A 21921-nucleotide genomic window follows, 5' to 3' on the forward strand; every position below is an offset into this window, starting at 1 on the left:
GTGCAAAGTTAGCTGAATCGAGGAACTCTGTCTCCTTCTCTTCTCTCCCACCGCTGATTTTTTGCTTACGTTCTCTCCCCTGCCCAGAACCGCCTTCTACTTCAAAGTCGAGATCACCTCTCTCCCCGTTTTCCAAGTCCTCTTGCAATAACATTTTATAATTCATTCATTCAGTCGCATTTATTGAGCGCTTACTGTGTGCAGAACACTGTACTAAGCGTTTGGAAAGTACAATTTGGAAACAGATAGAGACAATCCCTACCCACCATCGGGCTCACGCCACTGAATACCTTGATTTTTGTACACTGCGGATCTCACATTCGTTTTTCCCTACTCCTGCTATTCTTTCTGCTCGTTTCTCTTTCTCCATTATATTGTAAAGTTCCTGGAGAGCGCCGGCTGTGTGTCATTTCATAATGATAGTAACTGTCGTATTTGTTCAATCCTTACTACGTGCCAAGCTCTGTACAAAACACTGGGATAATAACTGTGGTATTTGTTCAATCCTCACAACGTGCCGAGCTCGACTAAGCACCGGGATAGATGCAACAGAAGCAGATTGGAAGCAGCTCCTTTCATACAAGTAGTTGACAATCTAAGTAGGAGAGAAAACAGGTGTTTTATCCCCATTTTACAGATGAGGAAAGGGAGGCACTGAGAAGATAATTGCCTTGCCCGAGGTCACACAGCAGGCAAGTGGCAGAGGAAGGATTAGAACCCGTGTCCTCTGACTCCCAGGCTCGGGCTCTATCTACTAGGCCGTACTGCTTCTCGGGATATAGCTGGAAGAATGACGAATGAAAAGGGAAGACCCCTTCCCTGATTTAATTTTGAATCTCTCCACCTTTCATCCTCACTATTTCCCCATTCAGCACTTCTGCACTGCTTAAACATTTGAGTATTCACCACCTCCTGTAGCACTTTCCTACATATCTTAGATTTCCTATTACTGAAGTCCTAATTCATGTACGAATCCCCTTTTCCACCTTCTACCTAGGCGTAGCGTCCGTGAACTGGGACTGCAACGTGGATCGAGTAGCAGCGTGGCTCAGTGGAAAGAGGCCGGGCTTGGGAGGCAGAGGTCGTGGGTTCTAATCTCGGCTCTGCCCCTGAACAGCTGTGTGACTTTGGCAAGTCATTTGCCTTCTCGCTGCCTCAGTAACCTCAGCTGGAAAATGGGAATTAAGACTGTGAGCCCCACGTGGGACAACCTGATTACCTTGTATCTACCCCAGCACTTAGAACAGTGCTCAGCACATAGTACGTGCTTAAGAAATACTATTATTATCTAGTGACTTCCTGTCCCATGTTCTTTCCTTTAGGCCAGACTGCTTCTCACGCTGCTTATTTGAAAGAACGGTCAAGCAGTTGCCCTTCTTGATGTCTTTTAACATCTCTATCAGCGCCTCCCACATCATAACATCTTCCGTGGTGCCAGTGACCTCAAAGGAACGATCTTATAAATGGGGGATTGGATCCTGACTCCAGGTCGTAGATCCTATTTTTATCCAAATTCCCCAGACTCATAACTAATCACATAAATCAGTTAAAGATGGATAACAAATAAACACTTATCAACTGACCCAGCTCATAACCTTGCCACGGATGTAGGTACTACTGTCAATTTTTCCTTTTAATAATGTGTGGTGCTTGTTCAGCGCTTACTATGGGCCAAGCACTCTATTAAGCAGTGGGTTAGATACGAGATAATCCAGGCCCAGTCCCCCAAGGGGCACACGATCTAAGTAGGAGGGAGAGCAACTCCTGACCGCATTTTCCAGAAGAAGAGACTGAGGCACAGACAAGTTGTGACTTGCCCAGGGTCGGACAGCAGGCAAGTTGGCAGAGCCGGGACTAGAACCCAGGTCCCTCGTCTCCCATGGGAGCTGAAAGAGGGTCTTTTAGCCTTCACGGAGTGGGATTTCCCAATTAAAAACCTAACCTGTTTATAACCAAACCTCAGTACAGCGTGGTCCACAAAAGGCACGTAACATGATAAAGCGTAAGCTCGCTTTGGGAACGTATCTTCTAATTCTGTTGTATTGTACTCTCCCAGGAGATTAGTACAGTCTTTTGCCCAGAGTAAGTGCTCAGTAAATACCAGTAATTGATAAAATAGGAGAATGGGTCCTTTGACAAGTGTCCAACAAGACAGTCAAAGCGACTTGAATTCCCCAATCAGGACAATAATGGTTAAAAGTTGCCCTTCCCTCTGTTTCATCCCAGGTCCAATCCAGACTGCCGTACTTTCTCTCGATCCCTGGGCCGACCCAATCCTATCGGCCCCTGACCTCCGTGTTCAATACATCCCAATCAGTCCTGTGCCCCGATTCGTGGGGTGTGAGGGGAGCTATCTGTTGCCGAATTGTACATTCCAAGCGCTTAGTACAGTGCTCTGCACATAGTGAGCGCTCAATAAATACTACTGAATGAATGAATGAATGAATGAGTTCAGCTTGACCTGCCCCACCCCAATCCCACCCCAAGAAACAGCATAGAGCAGTGGAGAGAGCAGGGGCTTGGGAGTCAGAAGATCATGGCTTTTATTTCCGGCTCCGCCGTTTGTCTGCTGTGTGATCTTGGGCAAGTCAGTTCACTTCTCTGGGCCTCGGTTACCTCATCTGTAAAATGGGGATTGAGACCGGGATCCCCATGCGGGACAGGGACTGTGTCCAACCCGATTGGCTCGAATCCACCCCAGCGCGTAGTTCGGTGCCTGACTCATAAGAAGCGCTTGACAAATACCACAATTATTATTGTTATTATTGTGTATCGTCTCTTCCCCCTCCCCCCTCCCAGCACTGGCACCACCACCGCTCCCAGATCTGCCCATCTCTCCCTGAAGCCTTATAAATGCCACTAGAGTCATCCCAACTGACACCAAGGCTCTCGGGTAACAGGTGAACGTTTTCTTTTCAAGCTGTCTCTCTTGTTGGGGAAATTTTGACAGATAAATGTACCGGCAGCTCTCTCTGCCGAAGTTGTTTTTCTAGACTTGCGGCTCGCTTTCTATTTTCCATAAAACAAACATAGAGACTTCCTAACAGCAAAGAATTCCCGGTTGTACTGGATCAACCTTGAGTTGGATTGGTAAATGATTTCACCCATAGTTGTTTACGATGTCAGAAAAATCTTACCTTAAAAAAAAAACCAACAAAACTTACCTTATGATCTTATACAGTGCCCTACATACATGGGTGCACAGTGGATAGAGCAAAGACCTGGGTGTCACAAGGTCATGGGTTCCAATCCCGCCTCTGCCACTTGTCTGCTGTGTGACCTTGAGCAGGTGACTTCACTTCTCTGGGCCTCAGTTACCTCATCTGCAAAATGAAGAATGAGACTGTGAGCCGCTTGTGGGCCAGGGACTGTGACGAACGCCATTTGCTTGCACCTGCCCCAGCGCTTAGTAGGGTGCCTGGCACATAGTAAGCGCTTACCAAACACCACAGTTAGTAAGCACTTACCAAATACCACATAATAAGCACTTACCAAATACCAAATACCACAATTACTATCATTGCTATTAGATTATTATTATTATTAGATATCATCAATGGTATTAATTGAGTGCTTACTGTGTGCAGAGCACTGCACTAAGCACTCCATCAACGCTATTGATTGATTGCTGCTTTGCAGTGCCACCAGATAAAATAAGAAACAATAAGAATACTACTTTTAAAATCAGGCAGTTCTCAGGCTTCCAATACAATCAGTCCCTAACAATTGCATCTTTAACCTGAAAGGATGCAAGAAGGAGTTCGTTTCCTCATAAGAACCACATCCCAAGCGGGAGATCGGTCCTCGGCCCCAAGGCCGATGCCCTGTTTTTAACCGAAATTACCTTAGAACCGTGTACTCAGATGAGTAATGTGCCTACATCAGTGTGTTTATTTTGAGTCAGGGAGGTATTATGATAGGGCGGTTGACTCATTTTATTACAAGTAAAATGGACATGTTGACTTTTGATGACACTAGCTGATCCTCGGATTACCCTCGCCACACACGTTGGCCTCTCCCCCTCCAACTCCCCCTCCCCACATTGTGGATTTTTTTCTATTGTTTCCTCATTTCCCGGTGAGTCCCGTGTGTTCCTGCCCCCTTCCACTTGCTTGGGGCAGTGCCTTAGAAGAGGGGCGCGTTACACCGTCAAGGTGGTGCGGATGTGCCGAAAAACTGCAACGTGGTCTAAATTTAGAAACGTTCTTTGTGCCACCCCTTGTATCTTGAACCGTCTAAATCCTCCAGTGGCGCCGGGGATGTGAATCCGGTTGCCAGGGTCGACTGCAAACCCCAGGAGGGGCAGGGGTTGGGTCGGACCTGATTATCTTGTATCCGCCCCGGCGCCTATTACAGAGTTTGGCACGCGGTAAGCACGTAACAAGTATCACCTTGACTGGGTTTCCATCACCCCAGCATAGTCTGTTTTTTGCTCAGGAGACTTGTAGAGTAGCTGAGACTTGGTTATCCACGATAAAAATCAAAAGCTGGAGATGCAAAACCGCCTCCCCTCGGCATCGGTGGAAGGGGGAAGTTGGAGGGTAAATACTATGTTTGGATTATCACAAATTCAAGAGGGCTCTGAATTAAGCAAATTTTAGTGTACCTGATAAACAGTTTCTGCAGCGCTCCAAACAGTCCTATAGTCCTTGGACTTATATATTTATTTGTTATTAACTATTATTTGTTTTAGTTCCTAGAAGAGATCCTCTTATTAAGTATGCAGGCCGATGGAATTGGGTTTTTTAAATTGGATATCTATAGCTGTAGATACTTCTTATTCAAAGGTATTCAAACTTTAGCCTTCTAAAGATATATTTGGAGGCCTCTTTCAGAAGACCCATGGAATCTAGACTCTCTTGGGGGATAGCTGTCCTTAGCAATGTAAAGTTATTGAATGTGCACAGCATCCTCTGAGCTGCTTTAACAAAGGTGCAGACGTTTCCGTTTTCATTGAACTTATGTAAGATATTAAAGTTGGATTATAAAATAGGCTGGCTGGCATACAATTTTCACCAGACTTCAGGGGAAAAAAAAGGAAACTTGTTCTTAGGTTTAATTTCACATGGAGCTTTTTGATTTTAGTTGCCCTAATACATTTAAAAGTACCTAAAGTTTCTTACGTAAAAAAAAATATGATTGATTGTTACAGTGACAGTAATTGCATTTTAGCAAAAGTAACCATTATAGTAATTTTCTTCAGGAAAGAGAAATCTAACTAACTAAAGTAGCTAGTTACTTCTTAACACATTAACTTTGGAAATTTAACTGGAAAAAATACTTTAGAAGGAAGGATGGATTCAAGTAAAATAGCTTCCATTTGAGGCTTCTTATGAGGACCCAGAATTGTATACCTAGATAATAATCACAAATCATATCAAACAAAACATCTATTGAACCATATGGAGACAAAATAAAACACCTCTGTGCTGCGGACCGTTTAACAAAGACTCTGCCTTCAAAGCATTTGGGCTGTGAACGATTCGGCCATTCAGTGCCATACATCAACGGCATAAATTACCTCAACTAAGGCCCTCGACTAAATGGAGCGAGCTTACCGAAAAAAAAAAAATCTTAATTCATAACGTACCCCGCGATGTGAAATCCAGAGTGAACGCAGGAAGACACGAAAAAGCATCTATAAGGCAAAAAAATACAATTAGGCGTGTATTATTTCATAGACATAAAGAGAGCGGCCGGAATTTAACGTCCAGATCGAGGACATGCTACATGTGAAATCACAAATGAAACGGCATTAGCATTTAATTTCATGTATTCCTCTGCACACCTGAATACTAATTAGAAGCTAAAATAGAAAGTGTGTGGTACGGCATGTATTGAGAAAATCGTTGTTCACTGGATTCCTGAGACGTTAGCGATCTAAACTGCATTGCATCTTGGGAGACACCATTGTCCTGCATCATTTTCATTTCGGAAATTCCGTTTCTTTTCCACAATAAAACCCGAGTGTTTTCAATGCTCGGAGAACACGGCGAGCTTCTCTACTTCTTCCGTGCCTTTGCCCCAGTCTCGGCACCTCGCTCCCGTCACCCCATCTTTGCAAAATGGCTCCCGCCCTCAGTGAGCTGATTCCAGAGGGAGCCTGATAGACACCGATTTAAGCCTTCCTTCCCTTAATGGTATTTGTTAAGCGCTACGGGCCAGGCATTGTACTAAGCGCTGGGGTAGATACGAGCTAATCAGGTTGGACCCAGTCTGCATCCCAAGTGGGACTCAAATCCATGACCCAAGTGGGACTCACTGTCTTCATCCCCCTTTTACAGAGGGGACCGAGGCACAGGGAAGTGAAGTGACTTGTCCGAGGTCACACAGTTGGGAAGTGGCAGAACTGGAATTAGAACCCAGCTCCTCTGGCTCCCAGGCCTGTGTTCTTTTCCACTGGGCCCGCTGCTTCTCTTCTTTTGGTTTGTCCTGCTCTCTGCCCAGGCTAATTAAGCTGGCCACTGCCTTGGGGCCAGAACGTGCAATCGTAGCGGAAATCTGCCGATTTTCCACGATCCTAAGGGTCCTCTGACTCCCAAGCCCAGGTTTTTGGCACTAGGCCTCGCTGCTTCTCAACTCTGAGGATTTGTTGCGTGTCTACGGTTTGATCAATAGATTGCTCGATTGCCTCCCTTTCCAGGGTGTTCTCCAGTTCCGATCGATCAATAGGATTTATTGAGCACCTACACCAGCACTAAGCTCTTGGGAGGGCACACTAGAACACATCTCTTAATTCTTCTGGATTGTACTCTCCCAAGCGCTTAAGACAATGCTCTGCACATTAGACTGTAATGTGCAGTTCCTAATCTCCCCCGATTAGACCATAAACCCATCATTGGGCAGGGATTGTCTCTATCTGTTGCCGAATTATATATTCCAAGCGCTTAGTACAGTGCTCTGCACATAGTAAGTGCTCAATAAATACTATTGAATGAATGAATGAATGCACGCACATAGTAAGCATTCAGTAAATATAATTGATTGGTAGATTGATTGATAGAAGCTATGATCCCTGCTCTCAAATACGACTGAATGAATGAAAGCAATTTTCTTTCTAGCTACCAGACCTGCATCCCTGCAATTTGGCACAGTAAAATGGTCTCTCTAGGATTTTTGCAGAGATTACATCCAGCTTTGTGAAATGGAAGGGTCTTGAGTTTATCTGCAAAACCCGTAGGATATACAATCTCTTTTCAGGCAAATTTCATGTTAATATTTAATGCTGCTTACCTTTGAAGCTCCATCTCTTGATTTGTTTCTCTTCGCCGTTGTCATTGACTTAAATGTCCTGAGAAGAGAGTCCTTTATTTTTTTTTAATGGTATTTGTTAAACCCTTAATATGTGCCGGGCACTGTACTAAACACTGAGGTGAATACAAGCCAATTAAGTTGGACACCGTCCAGGTCCCAAATGGGGGGGTCACAGTTTTAATTCCATTTTACAGATGAGGTAACTGAGGTACAGAGAAGTGAAATGACTTGCCCCAGATCACACACGTTGCGGACCTGGAGCTCTTCTCTTTTGTCTTTCCTTTTCTTTTCCTTGCTGTGTAGTCGCAGCCTCTGAACCCGGGAATGGTGGGACTGGCTGCCCAGCTCCTGGGGGCATGGAACTCTTCTCTTTTGTCTTTCCTTTTCTTTTCCTTACTGTGTAGTCGCAGCCTCTGACTTTTATGGTGAGCATAAGATGGGTCTAAAGAGAACTCATCTGGCATTCCACCTTCCCACCGTGCCCAAAGTTTCTTTTGTTTAGAAGATCCACTGTTGATAGGGCTATTAATTCAAAACTGTCATTAAAAAGCTTTGAAAAAAAAGAAAGAAAAAAAGGCAAAACAAATCACCAGTTTTACAGGGATTTTGAGCATAAAAGTCCCTTTCAATTCAAGAACTACCCTTTGGTTCTCAGGAAGAATTGGAGAAAAAAATATATATTTCTATTAACTGTCTGTCCTCTGTCCAGAAAAGTGGAAAAACTCCCCTTTTAGAACAGTTCATCTTTCTCAGGAAATGCAGTATTGGGAAGATTAGAAAACAGGTATTTGACCTATGAGTAAAGGTTTTTTTCCAGTGGGTTTAGGTAAGGCAACACCTTGTAAGGTAGAGAGTCCTCCTTCCCCTTTTGTCTAACTTGTGGAGGGTAAATATGCTCAAAGGAAAGTGACTTAATTTTTCTTCTTAATAACTTAGAGGAAAACTATGTAAAAATTTGAAATATTCACAAAGATTTTAGAACCAAAATTTGTACATGATCCTTGGCCTTTGAATTCACCCTGACCTTCCCCTAGCTTGTGTCTCCTTAGAAGAAGGATGTTTTGGGGTCCAGAAAACATATCAGAAAATAAGACAGTGAAATGTTGTCTCTTTGGTGCTCCCCAGTTTAAAGAAATTTAAAGAACAATTCTGTGCTTAATAACAAAGCTAGCAGAATTTAATGTGTATATTTTGTAATAGGTATTCCAATGGTAGTAGTTGACGGCATAGAGCCTTGGTTTTGTCTGATTTTTTTTTTTATCCCACTGTTAATATACTTGTAACTATAATTGTAATGCTGGATGTTTGGTTGTGGTTTTTTTTGTAAGTTCAATTCAAGTGCCAAATGGAACCTTATCCTAAACAATGGGAATAAGAAAAGTATAAGGGATTTTTAAATGTACATAAGCCTGATAAGCAAATCTAGGAAAATAATGGGGTGAAATTGGAATTGCAGAATCTTATCATTTGGCCTACCAAATTTCCTACCAACATGGTAGTAAAGAATCTGTGTTTGTGTTGTTTTTGTTTCCTCTTTGAACCGATCTAACTGAATGTCAATGTTCCAAACTTTATAACCTTGGAAGTACAGGAGTTGATTGAAATCGTATATTTTTTAAAGGTGCAGTTTCTTCGAGTTGTTTGCATAGCAAAAATGTTCACTTCCTGAGCTTTGACAAGCATGTTTATTCCGGAAGAGGTTGGGTACTGTCTTTAGTGGAATATTCACAAGGAGAAACTGCATTTGGATTAAGCATGACTGTAAATTTGAAATGTATAGTCTTGCCACAGAGCGTTTAGTTTAAACAAAGTTCATGTGGTGGTGTTAGGAAAATTCTTGAAATGCAAATCTGGACAATTCTTGAAAGGCAAAGATGGGTATCTTAACCTGCAGTACTTTGTAGTTGTACAAAAAGCTGTTCGGGTGGAGAAGTTTGGAAATTTTCATGTGTGGGGGGGTATGCTTTCTGATAAGGTGGGTTCAGCAATTCTGTCTTTGAGGAGGGGTAGGGTATTCCATTGTTCCTGGGAGCGGTAGGTTTCCGTCGCTCCTGGATCCCTGAATTAGGCCTTCTCGCCAAACCCTTAAATGCCCTTCTGACAGCCGGGACCCCAGAGCCCCTCCCGAGACCCGGCAAGCTTTCGATCCTTTACGTTCCTCATTAGGAACTCCCCCTGCCCTTGGGCTCCCTGATTATTCAAAACCTTTCCACCTGTTCGCCAATAAGCCTGTTGGGGTGGCGTGTGGGGTCCTCTGCCAGTACCTCGGCCCTTCCCTTCGTCCGGTGGCATACTATTCCCTACAATTGGATCCTGTTATTCAGGCCCAGGTCCCCTGTATTGGTTTCATTGCAGCCGCCTGTAATATCCTTGATCACTTCCAGGATTTGCTTCTGGGGCACCGGGGCATCTTACACGCCCCACACGACGTTGTAGCCCTTCTTCGTTCACGGGCTACACAGGCATTATCCGCTGTCCTTATGACTCTTTACGAGCTCACCTTGATTGGTAATCCCCCGGTCACTGTGGAGCCCCGCGGCGCTTCAGACCCCGCCACCCTCCTGGGAGCTGGGTGGGTAGACCCAGTGGTTTCAGCCGAGGGACCACATGATCGCGTCCAGGTTGCTTCAACGGTGGCCGTGGCCCGGCCGGACTTAACAGACGTTCCTCTCCCGGCCCCTGACCTTGAGCTCTTCACGGATGGTTCCTCCTACGTGGAGGATGGGGACCGGTTCTCCGGGGCCGCAGCTGTTACCTCCACCGGCACCCTCTGGTCGACCATCTTACCTCCTTCCTATAACGCTCAGGCTGCGGCACTAGTCGCTCTTACTCGGGCGCTCCTTTTGGCGGCAGGCCACCGTGTGAATGTCTACACGGACTCTCGCTACGCCTTTGGAGTTTGCCATGCCACTGGTGCCCTGTGGCGAGCCCGTGGTTATGTCACTTCAGCTGGACGGCCTACAGCCCACGGAAACCTCATCGCGGGGCTGCTTCAGGCTCTGGCAGAACCTGCTGCAGCGGCCGTCATCCACGTCCGAGCTCAAACAGAGTCCCGAGACGCTATCGGCCTGGGTAACGCCAGGGCAGACCACGCCACTAGGGCGGCTGCTCGGGACCCTGGTTGAGACAAAAACGATAGTGGCTACGCTTTATTGCAGATGCGACCCTGTTGACTACCGCCCCGCCTGTTACTGCTGAGGAGAAGGTCTTGTGGCGGACCAAGTATGAGGCTACCGAGCGGGAGGGGGACTTCTGCGTCCCTGACGGCTGCCCCATCCTCCCCCGTTCAGCCCTGTTCACTTCAGTTGATCCACAAGTCTTCCCATTTTGGGGCAGGGGCCTTAGCCGACACGGTCCTCCGTTACTAGTTTGCCCCAGGCATTCACCCGGTGGCGCGCCGAGTCACGGAGACGTGTCCCATCTGCCGTTCGTTTAATCAGGCCCGTCCTCTGGTTCCGCCCCGTGCAGGGCGCCCCTGGGTTTATCTCCCTTTTGAGGGGCTCCAAATTGATTTGATTACCCTTCCCGGAGCTGAGGGCTTCCGCCATGCCCTGGTTATTCTGGATCGCCTGACGGGCTGGGTTGAGGCTTACCCTACAAGGACCTGTACTGCCCTCGTGGTTGCTCGCGCTCTACTCCGTGACCTCGTTCTGCGCTTTGGCCCTCCCCGAGGTATCGACTCGGATCAGGGTTCCCACTTCACCGAGTCCGTCCTTAATTCTGTGTATGACGCCCTGGGTCTTGAGCGTCGGCTTCATACTCCGATGGGGTGCCAGCGTGGGGTTCCGCCGTACCAATAAAGCCGGCAGGGCAGCCCGAGATCGGGGCGCTGCGGTCACTCGTACCCCACCGGGGTGAACGGGCTGCTCCCCGCTTTCCTAGTGTCCTGTTCTTTGACCCGTTCTCTCGGGAGTCTTTCGTCTCTTCACCGACTAAACGAACCCTCCCTAATTTGTCTAATTGTTGTCAGTAACACACAGCGGACAAGTGGTGGATCTGGGATTAGTACTCAGGTCCTTTCCTTCCCAGGCCCATATTCTGTCATTCGTTCATTCATTCAATCCTATTTATTGAACGCTTACTGCCAGGTGCTTTCCTTTCCAGGCTCATATTCTTTCATTCGTTCATTCATTCAATCGTATTTATTGAGCGCTTACTGTGTGCAGAGCACTGTACTATACTATTACAGTACGACCTTCCATTAGGCCACGCTCCTTCTCCTGTCTGTACTTTTTCCTCTCTGTATTTGATTTGTGTCTATCCCCCACTCTACAGTGCAGGAATCTAAGGGCTGTTAAATTCTTAGAAGTGCTTAGAACTGAATCCAGTGCAGTGAGAGCAGGAATCATTCTATTTTACTCTCCAGAGCTCTTAATAGAGTGCTCTGCATACAATAGGTGCTCAAATAAAATACCCCTGATTGATTAGCCAAGGAGAAAGATGAACAGGACCCAAGGGAAAGTTTTCAGAAATCCTCTTTGGTTTCAGAAGTTTGAAAGCAGAAGCCTGTGGGGCTGTGGGTCAAATACAGTCCTTGGGTGAGGGGGTGGGTGCTCACTGAAACGCTTAGAGCAGCGTGGCTTAGTGGAAAGAGCGCGGGCTTGGGAGTCAGAGGATGCGGTTCTAATCCCGGCTCTGCCCCTCATCTGCTGTGTGACCTTGGGCAAGTCACCTAACTTCTCTGCGCCTCAGTTACCTCATCTGGAAAATGGGGAATAAGATTGTGAGCCCCATGTGGGACAACCTGATTGTTTTATTTCTACCGCAGGGCTTAGAACACACAGTAAGGGCTTAACAAATGCCATAATTATTATTATTATTAAGCCTCACTCTTTCTTAGCCGGATGCAAAGATCACAGCGTTTTGCATCGTTCGTGCTCCACCGTATAAATGCTGTAATGGGGAGGAGGGACGTAATGTGGTGCTAAAATAGGCTGGATGGGAACATGAGGGGCCTCAGTTTCCCTTCTCCCTATCTCCCAGACTAGAGTTTGGTCGACACTCGTCTAGGAAGCGTGAGCCCCTCCTCCACTCTAGCAGTGGGCCACTTGTTTTCTTCTGCTGGACAGGAGAAGGAAGCCCAAGCATATTTATACTTTCTCCTTTTCCTTTGGGGGAATGAGACGCGCCTGGGAATCAGAGGATCTGGGTTCTAATCCCACCTCTGCTACTGGCCTGCTGTGTGACCTCGGGTAAGTCATTTAACCTCTCTTGTCTCCTTCCCCGGTAGATTGTGAGCCCCACTGAGGGCAGGAACTGGTCGTATTGTATCTACCCCGGAATTTAGTTCAGTGCTTGGCAGACAGCAAGCACTTAGATACCACAGTTATTATTATTATTAAACTTTGCATTCATTCCTCTGGAATGCAAATTTTCCCTCAGTCAACTTCGCTTAAGGTGACTGATGACTGGGGCACCTGCATCAGTCGATCAGTGGTATTTATTGAGCGCTTACCATGTGCAGAACCCCGTACGAAGCACTTGGGAGAGTATTATACTAGAATTGAGTTGGTAAACACCTTCCCGGCCCACGACGAGCTGAAACCGAAACTTGAGTTACCTCATCCAGCAAAGAGATGCGACACAAACAACTTTCCAAGGCAGGAATTTCAAGGGTTTGAGCCCAAAAGAAAGCCAATCGAAGGGAAGTGTCTACCTTTTCGATTTAACCCCGAGTTGGCAGCCCGTAACGAGATCACCAAAAGAATACTTAGTCCAGCAATCCAAGTCCAAAGTGGAGAGGAGCCTCCTGCTATCAGGAACAGCAAATTGCCAGTTCCTTTCAGGTAATGGACCTGGAATAATTGCCGGCATTTCTTCTCTGGGATTTAGCATATAGCCTGTACCGCTCCATCTTTTATCTTCAATGTTCCCCATGCGTGTAATGCCTTTCATCTTAGGATTTCAAAGTGCTTTTCATTATTTGGGGTAAAATATTATGCAGGCTTTACAGAGAAGAGAAGCACAGAAGAAACGAAAAGTGAAGATATCCCTAAGATCAAAAAAAGAGCCGCCTCAGATTCTAGTTTTCTTTGGGTTAGGTTTAAGGTGAAGGAGAGTCAAATCTTTGGATCCCATCATAATCCCTCCCAAGCACAGCCACTTTATTCAGATTCCTTTAATGTGTCTGAAACAAAGGAACGGGAGACTGCTCCGTTGGAATCAACACCGGTGGCTTCGGGCCCATCAGGAGGAGATCTGTAATTCCATTTTCTTGTTTTCTTTTCCAGGTCTTTGAATGCTTCTTAATCACACCCCTAACGTGACTGATAATATGCAAATTTCCGTTTGCCAACAGCTGGTGACAAGACCCATCTCGCGAAGCATCCAAAATTTGAATAAACCCCTTAACCTTCAGATATTCAAGTTTGCCTCTAGCCAGGTTCCCGAGACTTGGGATGACAGCTGGAGTTATCCAGCAACTATCACCAAAAGGTGCTAATATCCCAAGAAGCACTCGCAGACGAGACAAGTCGTCTCGGGCTAATTTAGGGTTGAGCACTGTTCTGTTCAGGGAAAAAAAAAAGTTGGCAGAAATTCAGCTACCAGAAGTCTGTGCCTGCTAAGCGATCGAGCGTTTGGGCGACTCCAAAAGCATGATATTACTCAAAAGTCAAACATTTGCTTCTCCATTTGCTGCTAGGAATTGTGCCCTGCCACCAGACCTAATATTTATTAATTTTTTTTCATGTTAAAAGTGTGCCCGTCGCTCAACGGGCTGAATGTATCTTCATATTTGAACAAACGCAGGCAAATACAGAAAAAGGGCAAAGCGGCAGAGTCAGAGAAATTCAAACCAAGTTAAATGAAAGGTAAAGCTGAGCAGATGAGGCTTGGGCCATGCCCTGAAGATCAACAAAGGAGGCTTCTACTGAGCAAAGGGGGCGGTTAGAGAAAGCCTAGAAATGAGGAGCTGTTCTGCTGTTCTTCCACAGTGTCCCTGGATCCCAAATGGGAAAATTGCATTCCCAAAATTCCCATTCCACACCTGCCCCTGGGGGGACCAGAATCCCCCCAAAGGGACAGAATTGATAAAAGTTTCAGCACCATGGTAAAAATGCAGAGTTCTACAAAATATCATAGAATTCAGACATACCTAAATGAGGAGATTATTTTCCCCTTCGACTCGCCTAGAAATTCACGGCTGGGGATGAGACTTCTCACTGGCCTTGATCTGGGCTGTAAACGTGAAAAATGAGCTTCACGTGGGGCAAGGGCTGGGTCCAATCTGACTTCTGCCCGCATCGCTCCACCTAAACTGGCCTCTCACAGATGTCCAAGAGAACCTACTTACCTTGTATCTACCCCAGCGCTTCGAACAGTGCTTGGCACATAGTAAGCGCTTCAATACCACCATTATTATTATTATTTTATTATCTTCTTGCCAAATCCAACCGCCTCTACTCTGTTCTAACCCTCCAGCCCCTCTCAGCTGCCTTCGATGCTGTCGACCACCCCCTTCTCCTGGAAACGTTGCCTAGCCGAGGCTTCCCCGGCACTGTCCTCTCCCGGTTCTCCTCCTATCTCTCTGGCCATTCATTCTCATTCTCTTTCAAGGGGTTCCTCCTCGGCCTCCCACACTTTATTAATAATAATAATAATAATTGCGGTATTTATTAAAGGCTATGTGCCAAGCACTGTACTAAGTGGTGGGGTAGATACAAGCAAATTGGGTTGGACACAGTCCCTGACCTACATGGGGCTCACAGTCTCAATCCCCATTCTACAGATGAGATAACTGAAGTCCAGAGGAGGAAAGTGACTGCCCAAGGTCACACAGCAGGCACGGGGCAGAGCCGGGATTAGAACCCGTGACCTTCTGATTCCACTACGCCACCCCTGCGTCACCCCTGCGCTTGGATCATTTTAGCAGACCCACAGCACTTACGTATGTAGCCGTTATTTATTTTTATTAAAGTCTGTCTCCCCTTCTAGATTGTAAACTCCTGGTGGGCAGAGAGCATCCCTACCAATTCTGTTACAGTGAACTCTTCCAAGTGCTTATAACAGTGCTCTGCACACAGTAAGCACTCAATAAATACAATTGATTGATTTATAACTTTGTGCCGACCTCAGTCCTTAGCACGGAGTAAGAGAAGCAGCATAGTCTAGTGGATAGAACACAAGCCTGGGAGTCAGAAAGACTGGGTTCTCATCCCGGCTCCAGCTCTCATCCGCTGTGTGACTTGGGGCAAGTCACTTAACTTCTCTGTGCATCACTTACCTCATCCGTAACAGGGGGATTAAGACTGTGAGCCCCATGCGGGACAGGGACTATGTCCAAATCGATTGACTGGTATCTACCCCAGTGCTTAGAACAGTGCCTGACCCAGAATAAGTGCTTAGTACTGCAAAAATAAAGTAAGGAAAGGCTTACTAAATACCAGAATTCATTAAATCATTATATGAGATTAACCAATTTCTCCAATCCAAGGTATACTAATCTAAAAGCCTGGTGATTAATTCATGATAATGATGATAATAAAAATAGTGGAATTGGCTTAAGCACTTGCTTTATGCAAAGGACTGTACTCAAACACTGGGGTAGATAATCAGATTCATTCAATAGTATTTATTGAGTGCTTACTATGTGCAGAGCACTGTACTAAGCGCTTGGAATATACAATTCGGCAACAGATAGAGACAATCCCTGCCCAGTGATGGGCTTACAGTCTAATCAGATAATTATCAGATAATCAGATAAGATAATCAGGAAAGAGATGGAGAACTGGTATTGAATCCCCATATACAGATGAGGAAACTGAGGTCCGGAGAAATTAAGTGACTTTCCCAAGGCCGCACAGCAAGCAAGTGGCCGAGGCCGAATTAGAACCCAGGCCCTCGGGCCGTGCTTTTTCCATTAGGTCACACTAGAGGAGGGAGCTTTGGGGAGGAGAATAAGAAGGTCCAGGAAGTTTCCCTCCCCCACCTCCAAACTCTCCCTAGCCCCCCATGGAGTTGGGACGACCCTAGCTTCAGGAATTTGTAGGAGGTGCTACCCTACAGGTTGACCAAAGCCTCATCTTTAATCTATAGGGGTCTAATCTATAGGGGTCCAGTCCACCGGACAATCCTCCCATAAAGCCACCCTTCCCCCGGGGCCAGCTCTCCCTCTATCTTTCTGCCATTGCTTGAGAGAACAGGGGGAGCTTGCTGGCTGGTAAGCAACTCCTGCACACAGGTCTTTATTTTTTTATTTTATTTTATTTTATTTTTGCTTTCTTTAGAGAAGCAGCGGCTCACTGGAAAGAGCCTGGGCTTGGGAGTCAGAGGTCAGGGGTTCTAATCCCGGCTCCGCCGCTTGCCAGCTGTGTGACTGTGGGCAAGTCACTTAACTTCTCTGTGCCTCTGTTACCTTATCTGGAAAATGGGGACTAAAAACTGGGAGTCCCACGTGGGACAACCTGATCGCCTTGTATCCCCCCAGCGCTTAGAACAGTGCTTTGCCCATAGTAAGCGCTTAACAAATACCACCATTATTATTATTATTTCTGATAACCAACATCCTACTGCTGCGTCGATAGAGCAGAAGATTACTTCCAAATTCATTTTCTTCTTCTGCTGGCTGATAGGATTTATTTCTCGCCAGTAATTGTTGCATTATTTACTGAATTATGTACTCGTGGCTCCAGTGCCACAGTGAGGGTGCACATTTGAGCCAGCTCAATTAAACGTGCTGAATGTGCCGTAAAGAACGGGGAAACGTGATGGCCGATGGGACGTCTGGAAGCAAATGAATGACCTTTTCTGCCGAGCTACTGTGAATCCTCTAAAGAACCCACGCTTTGTCCTTTCGTAGGAGACCATGCCTTAAAACGAAAAGCTTTCAGCGATAGAAAATCAAGGGGTGAGAAAGCAGGGTGGCCCAGTGGTCTGTACGTAAGAGTCGCCTCAGAAGCTGACGACCGCTGTCACTGACGGACTGTGTGGCCTCCCAGCTCTTTCATATCGTACTCTCGAGTGTTTAGCACACTGCTCGGCACAAATTAAGTGCTCAATAAACACCGCCGTTCGGTTGATTGGTTGGGGTATCGTGAGGGGTAACTAATTTAGCATTATAAAACTTGTATAGAAGTGCAGTGGAAATGCTAACAGTGGCAACTTTCAGTCTTTCCAGAAAAATCGAAGCCGTTTTTCTCTTTCTGGGGGTGTTCAATTGCAACTTTTTATCTGTAGCTTTTACTTATCTCTCTGGATTGCCCTTCCCACAACTTCACCGTTTCCATTTTTCTTTCTAAGTTGGCGATGGCCTGTTTTCAGGAACGGATGAAACAGGCACGCACGAACACACACACCAACCCCCCTCCGAAATATGGATTTTGTTTAATGCAGCGCTGTGGAATCTTTCAAGCAATTTGTGTCTGGTATCTCTTTTGGGCAACTTATCAAATTCCATAGAGTTCCTAAACCCAGAGCTCTAGAGGCAATGGGCCCCAGTGCTAATTCTTGGCTCTCCTCTACATCAAACGAACCAGGCTCTTCGGGATGACGTTCGGTGGGGGATTTGGAAACCTCGATCCAGGAACGTCTGTTGGGCCGATATTCAGTCGTCTACACATTCCACGCGTGCCAAATATTTGTGTCTGCGGTGTCTTCATCATCAGTACTTCACTCCTCCCTCTGCCTCAAGAACACGAGAAAGGAAAATTTCACCAAAAAATGAAAAATAAAAACTTCTAGGAGACCCCAGGCTTTCTCTCCTCCCACAAGCCCCCCTCCCACCCGTCGATGTCAGGACCCTTAGATGATTAGAGAAACAGTGTGTCTTAGTGAAAACAGCCCGGGTTTGGGAGTCAGAGGTTGTGGGTTCTAATCCCGGCTCCGCCACTTGTCCGCTGTGTGACCTCGAGCAAGTCACTTAACTTCTTCTTGCCTCAGTTTCCTCATCTGTAAAAATGGGAATTAAAAATGTGAGCCCTACGTGAGACAATCTGATTACCCTGTATCAACCCCAGCACTTAGAACAGTGTTCTGCACACAGTAAGTGTCTAACAAACACCATAATTATTATTATTATTATTAGACTCTGGATTGGAGCAGTTGGTCAAAATGATATAGAGTGATGGAAAAGAACAGTTATCAAACCATGTTCTCCAAATGCAGTCTCTATTATCTTCTGCCGTTTACCGACTAGGTTGGAGAGGGTGTCAGGGTGCAAGATTCAAAGATCTCTTCCCCACACCAACAGAATTTTCCCTGAGTGCTTTGGTCCTAAATCAATCCATCGATCATATTTATCGAGTGCTTACTCTGTGCAGACTACTGTACTAAGCAATGCGCAGTGTACTAAGCCATTAAATCAGACTATTAGTCTTTGTCCAAACAGAGAGTGTCATTAAAACCGGACATTTATCCCGCCTCCACCACTTGTCTACTGTGTGACCTCAGGGAAGTTGCTTAGCTTCTCTGTGCTTCAGTTACCTCATCTGTAAAATGGGGATTAAGACTGCAAGACCCATGTGGGACAGACACTGTGTCCAACCTGATTACCGCGCACCTGCCCCAGTACTTAGAACAGCACCTGCCATAGTAAGGATTTAACAAATACCATTTAAAAATTTGTTAAATCCCATTAAAAAAAATCTAAAAATAACAGTAATAGCATTTGCTAAGTTCTTACTCCGTGCCAAGTTCTAGGGTAGATACAAGATAATCAGGTCAGGCAGTGTCTGTTCCACTTGGGGCTCACGGTTTAAGAGAGAGGGAGAACAGATGCTCTAATCCCCATTTTACAGATGGAGAACTTGAGACACGGATGAGGTAGGTGACTTGCCCAAGGTCATCCAGCAGGCACGTGGGAGAGCTGGGACGACATTCCCAGAAGATGCCCGGTCTTCTGACTCCCAATCTTGCGCTGACTCTGCTAGATCACACCCGCCTTCATTACCCTATTTATTTTGTTAATGAAATGTACATCGCCCTGATTCTATTTAGTTGCCATTGTTTTTACGAGATGTTCTTCCCCTTGACTCTATTTATTGCCATTGTTCTCGTCTGTCCGTCTCCCCCGATTAGACTGTAAGCCCGTCAAACGGCAGGGACCGTCTCTATCTGTTGCTGACTTGTTCATTCCAAGCGCTTAGTCCAGTGCTCTGCACATAGTAAGCGCTCAATAAATACTATTGAATGAATGCACATAAACGAGGAAGCGTCCTAGAGGCAGTATGGTTCGGTGGAAAGAGTCCGGGCCTGGAAATTAGAGACAGCCCTGTCTCATAGATCACATAAGACCCTGCCTACATTCACCCTACATCTCAGAAAGCACACCCACTACATCTGCCTATCTCCTCTAATGCTGAAAGAAGCCCCCAAATGCTCAATCTTGGAAAGCACGTTTTTCTCTACCTATTTTGGCTCGAATGCCGTTGGTGAATTAGAGAACATTTTTCCAATAACGTGGCTAAACAGAAAGGAGCGTAGCATCGGGAGAAATGGTTTTGCACCCGAACGTGATCCCGACAAAAGCCCATGTCCGGGGACGGGAGATTTCCTCAGTGCAGTTTGTCGAGAACATATCTTCCACATTACGGGAGGACCGAGTGTACCCGCGAGGCACGTCGACCAAAATGGCAACACGACGCTTACTTTCCAGATGCCCTTCATTCATTAAACGCCTGAAACCTTTCACCGCCCATCCTTTGACAATCCTGAAAATTGGTTCATTTGTATTCTTCTAGGTGCAAAGTGTTCAATTCTTGGCTCCAAATGTTACGTTCTAAAGGAGATTTATAAAACAGTGAAGTGTTTTATCCCGGTTCAGATCGTCTCAGATACATCAGGAGAACTCGGATCTCAAAGATCAAAACTGCCTTAAGTGGATAAATAGGCTTATTAGGTTAATCAATCTGTCAGTCAGTCATTTATTGAGCACCTACTGCGTGTAAAATATTGAATTAAGTGCCTGGGAGAGTTCAATAGTAGAAGAAGACACAATCCCTGCCCATAGGAGTTTACTATCTAGCTGTGTAAGGAATTTCCACGCTCAGCATTATAGAGCAAGACCAGGACACAACTGGCTTTCCAGGCACCACTTTGTCCCTGATCCAGACAGTTTCATGGCATCGGAATTCCATTCCCCTCATCCTGCTCTCTCTCTAGCCAAAATGCAAAATTAATCTACCAATCAGTGGTATTTACTGATACTGTGCGCAGAGTACTGTACTAAGTGCTTGGGAGAGTAATAATGATAATGGTAATAATAATAATAATAATAATGATGATAATAACTATGGTACTTGTTAAGCAGTGTGGCTTAGTGGAAAGAGCCCGGGCTTGGGAGTCAGAGGTCATGGGTTCTCATCCCGGCTCCGCCACTTGTCAGCTGGGTGACTTTGGGCAAGTCACTTCACTTCTCTCTGCCTCAGTTACCTCATCTGTAAAAATGGGGATTAAGACTGTGAGCCCCCCGTGGGACGACCTGATTTCCTAGTATCTACCCCGGCGCTTAGAACAGTCCTCGGCACAAAGTAAGCGCTTAACAAATGCCATTATTATTATTACTATTAAGCACTTACTATGTGCCAAGCCCTGTTCTAAGCACTGGGGCAGATATAAGATAATCAGTCCCTGTCTCACAAAGGACTCACACTCTTATCCCTCTTGTACAGATGAGGTAACTGTGGTCCAGAGAAGTGAAATGACTTGCCCTAGGACACGTAGCAGACATGTGGCAGATCCAGGATTAGAACCCAGGTCCTTCCGGCTGCCAATAAGCCACGCGGAGTTGGTAGGCACCGTCCCTGCCCACGAGGAGCTCACGGTCTTCTGGCGGAACTGGGTGCGTTTGCTCATTTTTCAATCTAACTCTTCTTTCTGAGAGGCAGAACTGCATCTTGAGCCCAGAGTTGCTAGGAGGGAAAAAAACTCAACCTCCCGTGACCCACCCCCGTGGAGAAATCCACAAGGTAAGCCTGCCCTCCCAAACTCCCTCATGACCTCAATCAACCGGTCCGTCAATCGATGGTATTTATTGAGCGCTTTTCCCACGAAGGGTATTTCCTTTAGTCCACTGCGTCCCGCAAAAGTGTTTCCGCATGGTCTAGTGGATACGGCACGGATCCGGGAGTCAGGAGAGTCAGTTCTAGCTCAGACCCTACTATAATAATAATAATAACAATGATGATGGTATTTGTTAAGCGCTTAGCATGTGCCAAGCACCGTTCTAAGCACTGACTATATGACCTTGGCCGAGTCACTTCAGCTTCCTGGGCCTCAGTTACCTCAAGTGTAAAATGGGAATAAGATAAACTGCTCTCTCTTCCCCTCTTAGATTGTGAAACCCCATGCGGGGCTAGAATCGAGTCTGCTCTGAGTGTCTCTTCTCTAACTCATTGTTTAGTACATAGTAGGCATAGGCGCTAAGTACATTCCCCTCCTCCAAAAAAGTAAGATGCTGCTGTTCTTTTACAGCCTGTCAAAAGCGTAGCCATCTGTTGGTGGGAGTGAGTGTGAAAGAAATCAATAACAACAAAACCTCCTTCACAGTTGCACTTACCCTCCCTTCAATCCATTGATTTTGAAAGTATAGGTGTGAGTGAATTATTTCATTAAAATCCCAGTGGGGGAAATGAGAACATTCAAATGATCTTGTTTCTTTACAGACTTCTTCAATCTGCTGGGGAGAATTTATTCCCTCTACTTGGGGATCGTTATTGGCCGAAACTTAGT

The 21921-nt window shown here is 45.9% G+C and overlaps 1 long non-coding RNA gene across 1 annotated transcript; it reads left to right on the top strand.

Moving 5' to 3' along the window:
* The first annotated feature begins 5996 nt into the window (after positions 1-5996).
* LOC114814359 lies at positions 5997-13611 on the top strand. Its single transcript, XR_003762157.2, has 2 exons — positions 5997-6140; positions 13485-13611. It is a non-coding gene; the product is annotated as an uncharacterized LOC114814359 (long non-coding RNA).
* The last annotated feature ends 8310 nt before the right edge of the window (positions 13612-21921 follow it).

Source organism: Ornithorhynchus anatinus, chromosome 9 (genome assembly GCF_004115215.2).
Source record: "Ornithorhynchus anatinus isolate Pmale09 chromosome 9, mOrnAna1.pri.v4, whole genome shotgun sequence".
Lineage (NCBI taxonomy): Eukaryota > Metazoa > Chordata > Mammalia > Monotremata > Ornithorhynchidae > Ornithorhynchus > Ornithorhynchus anatinus.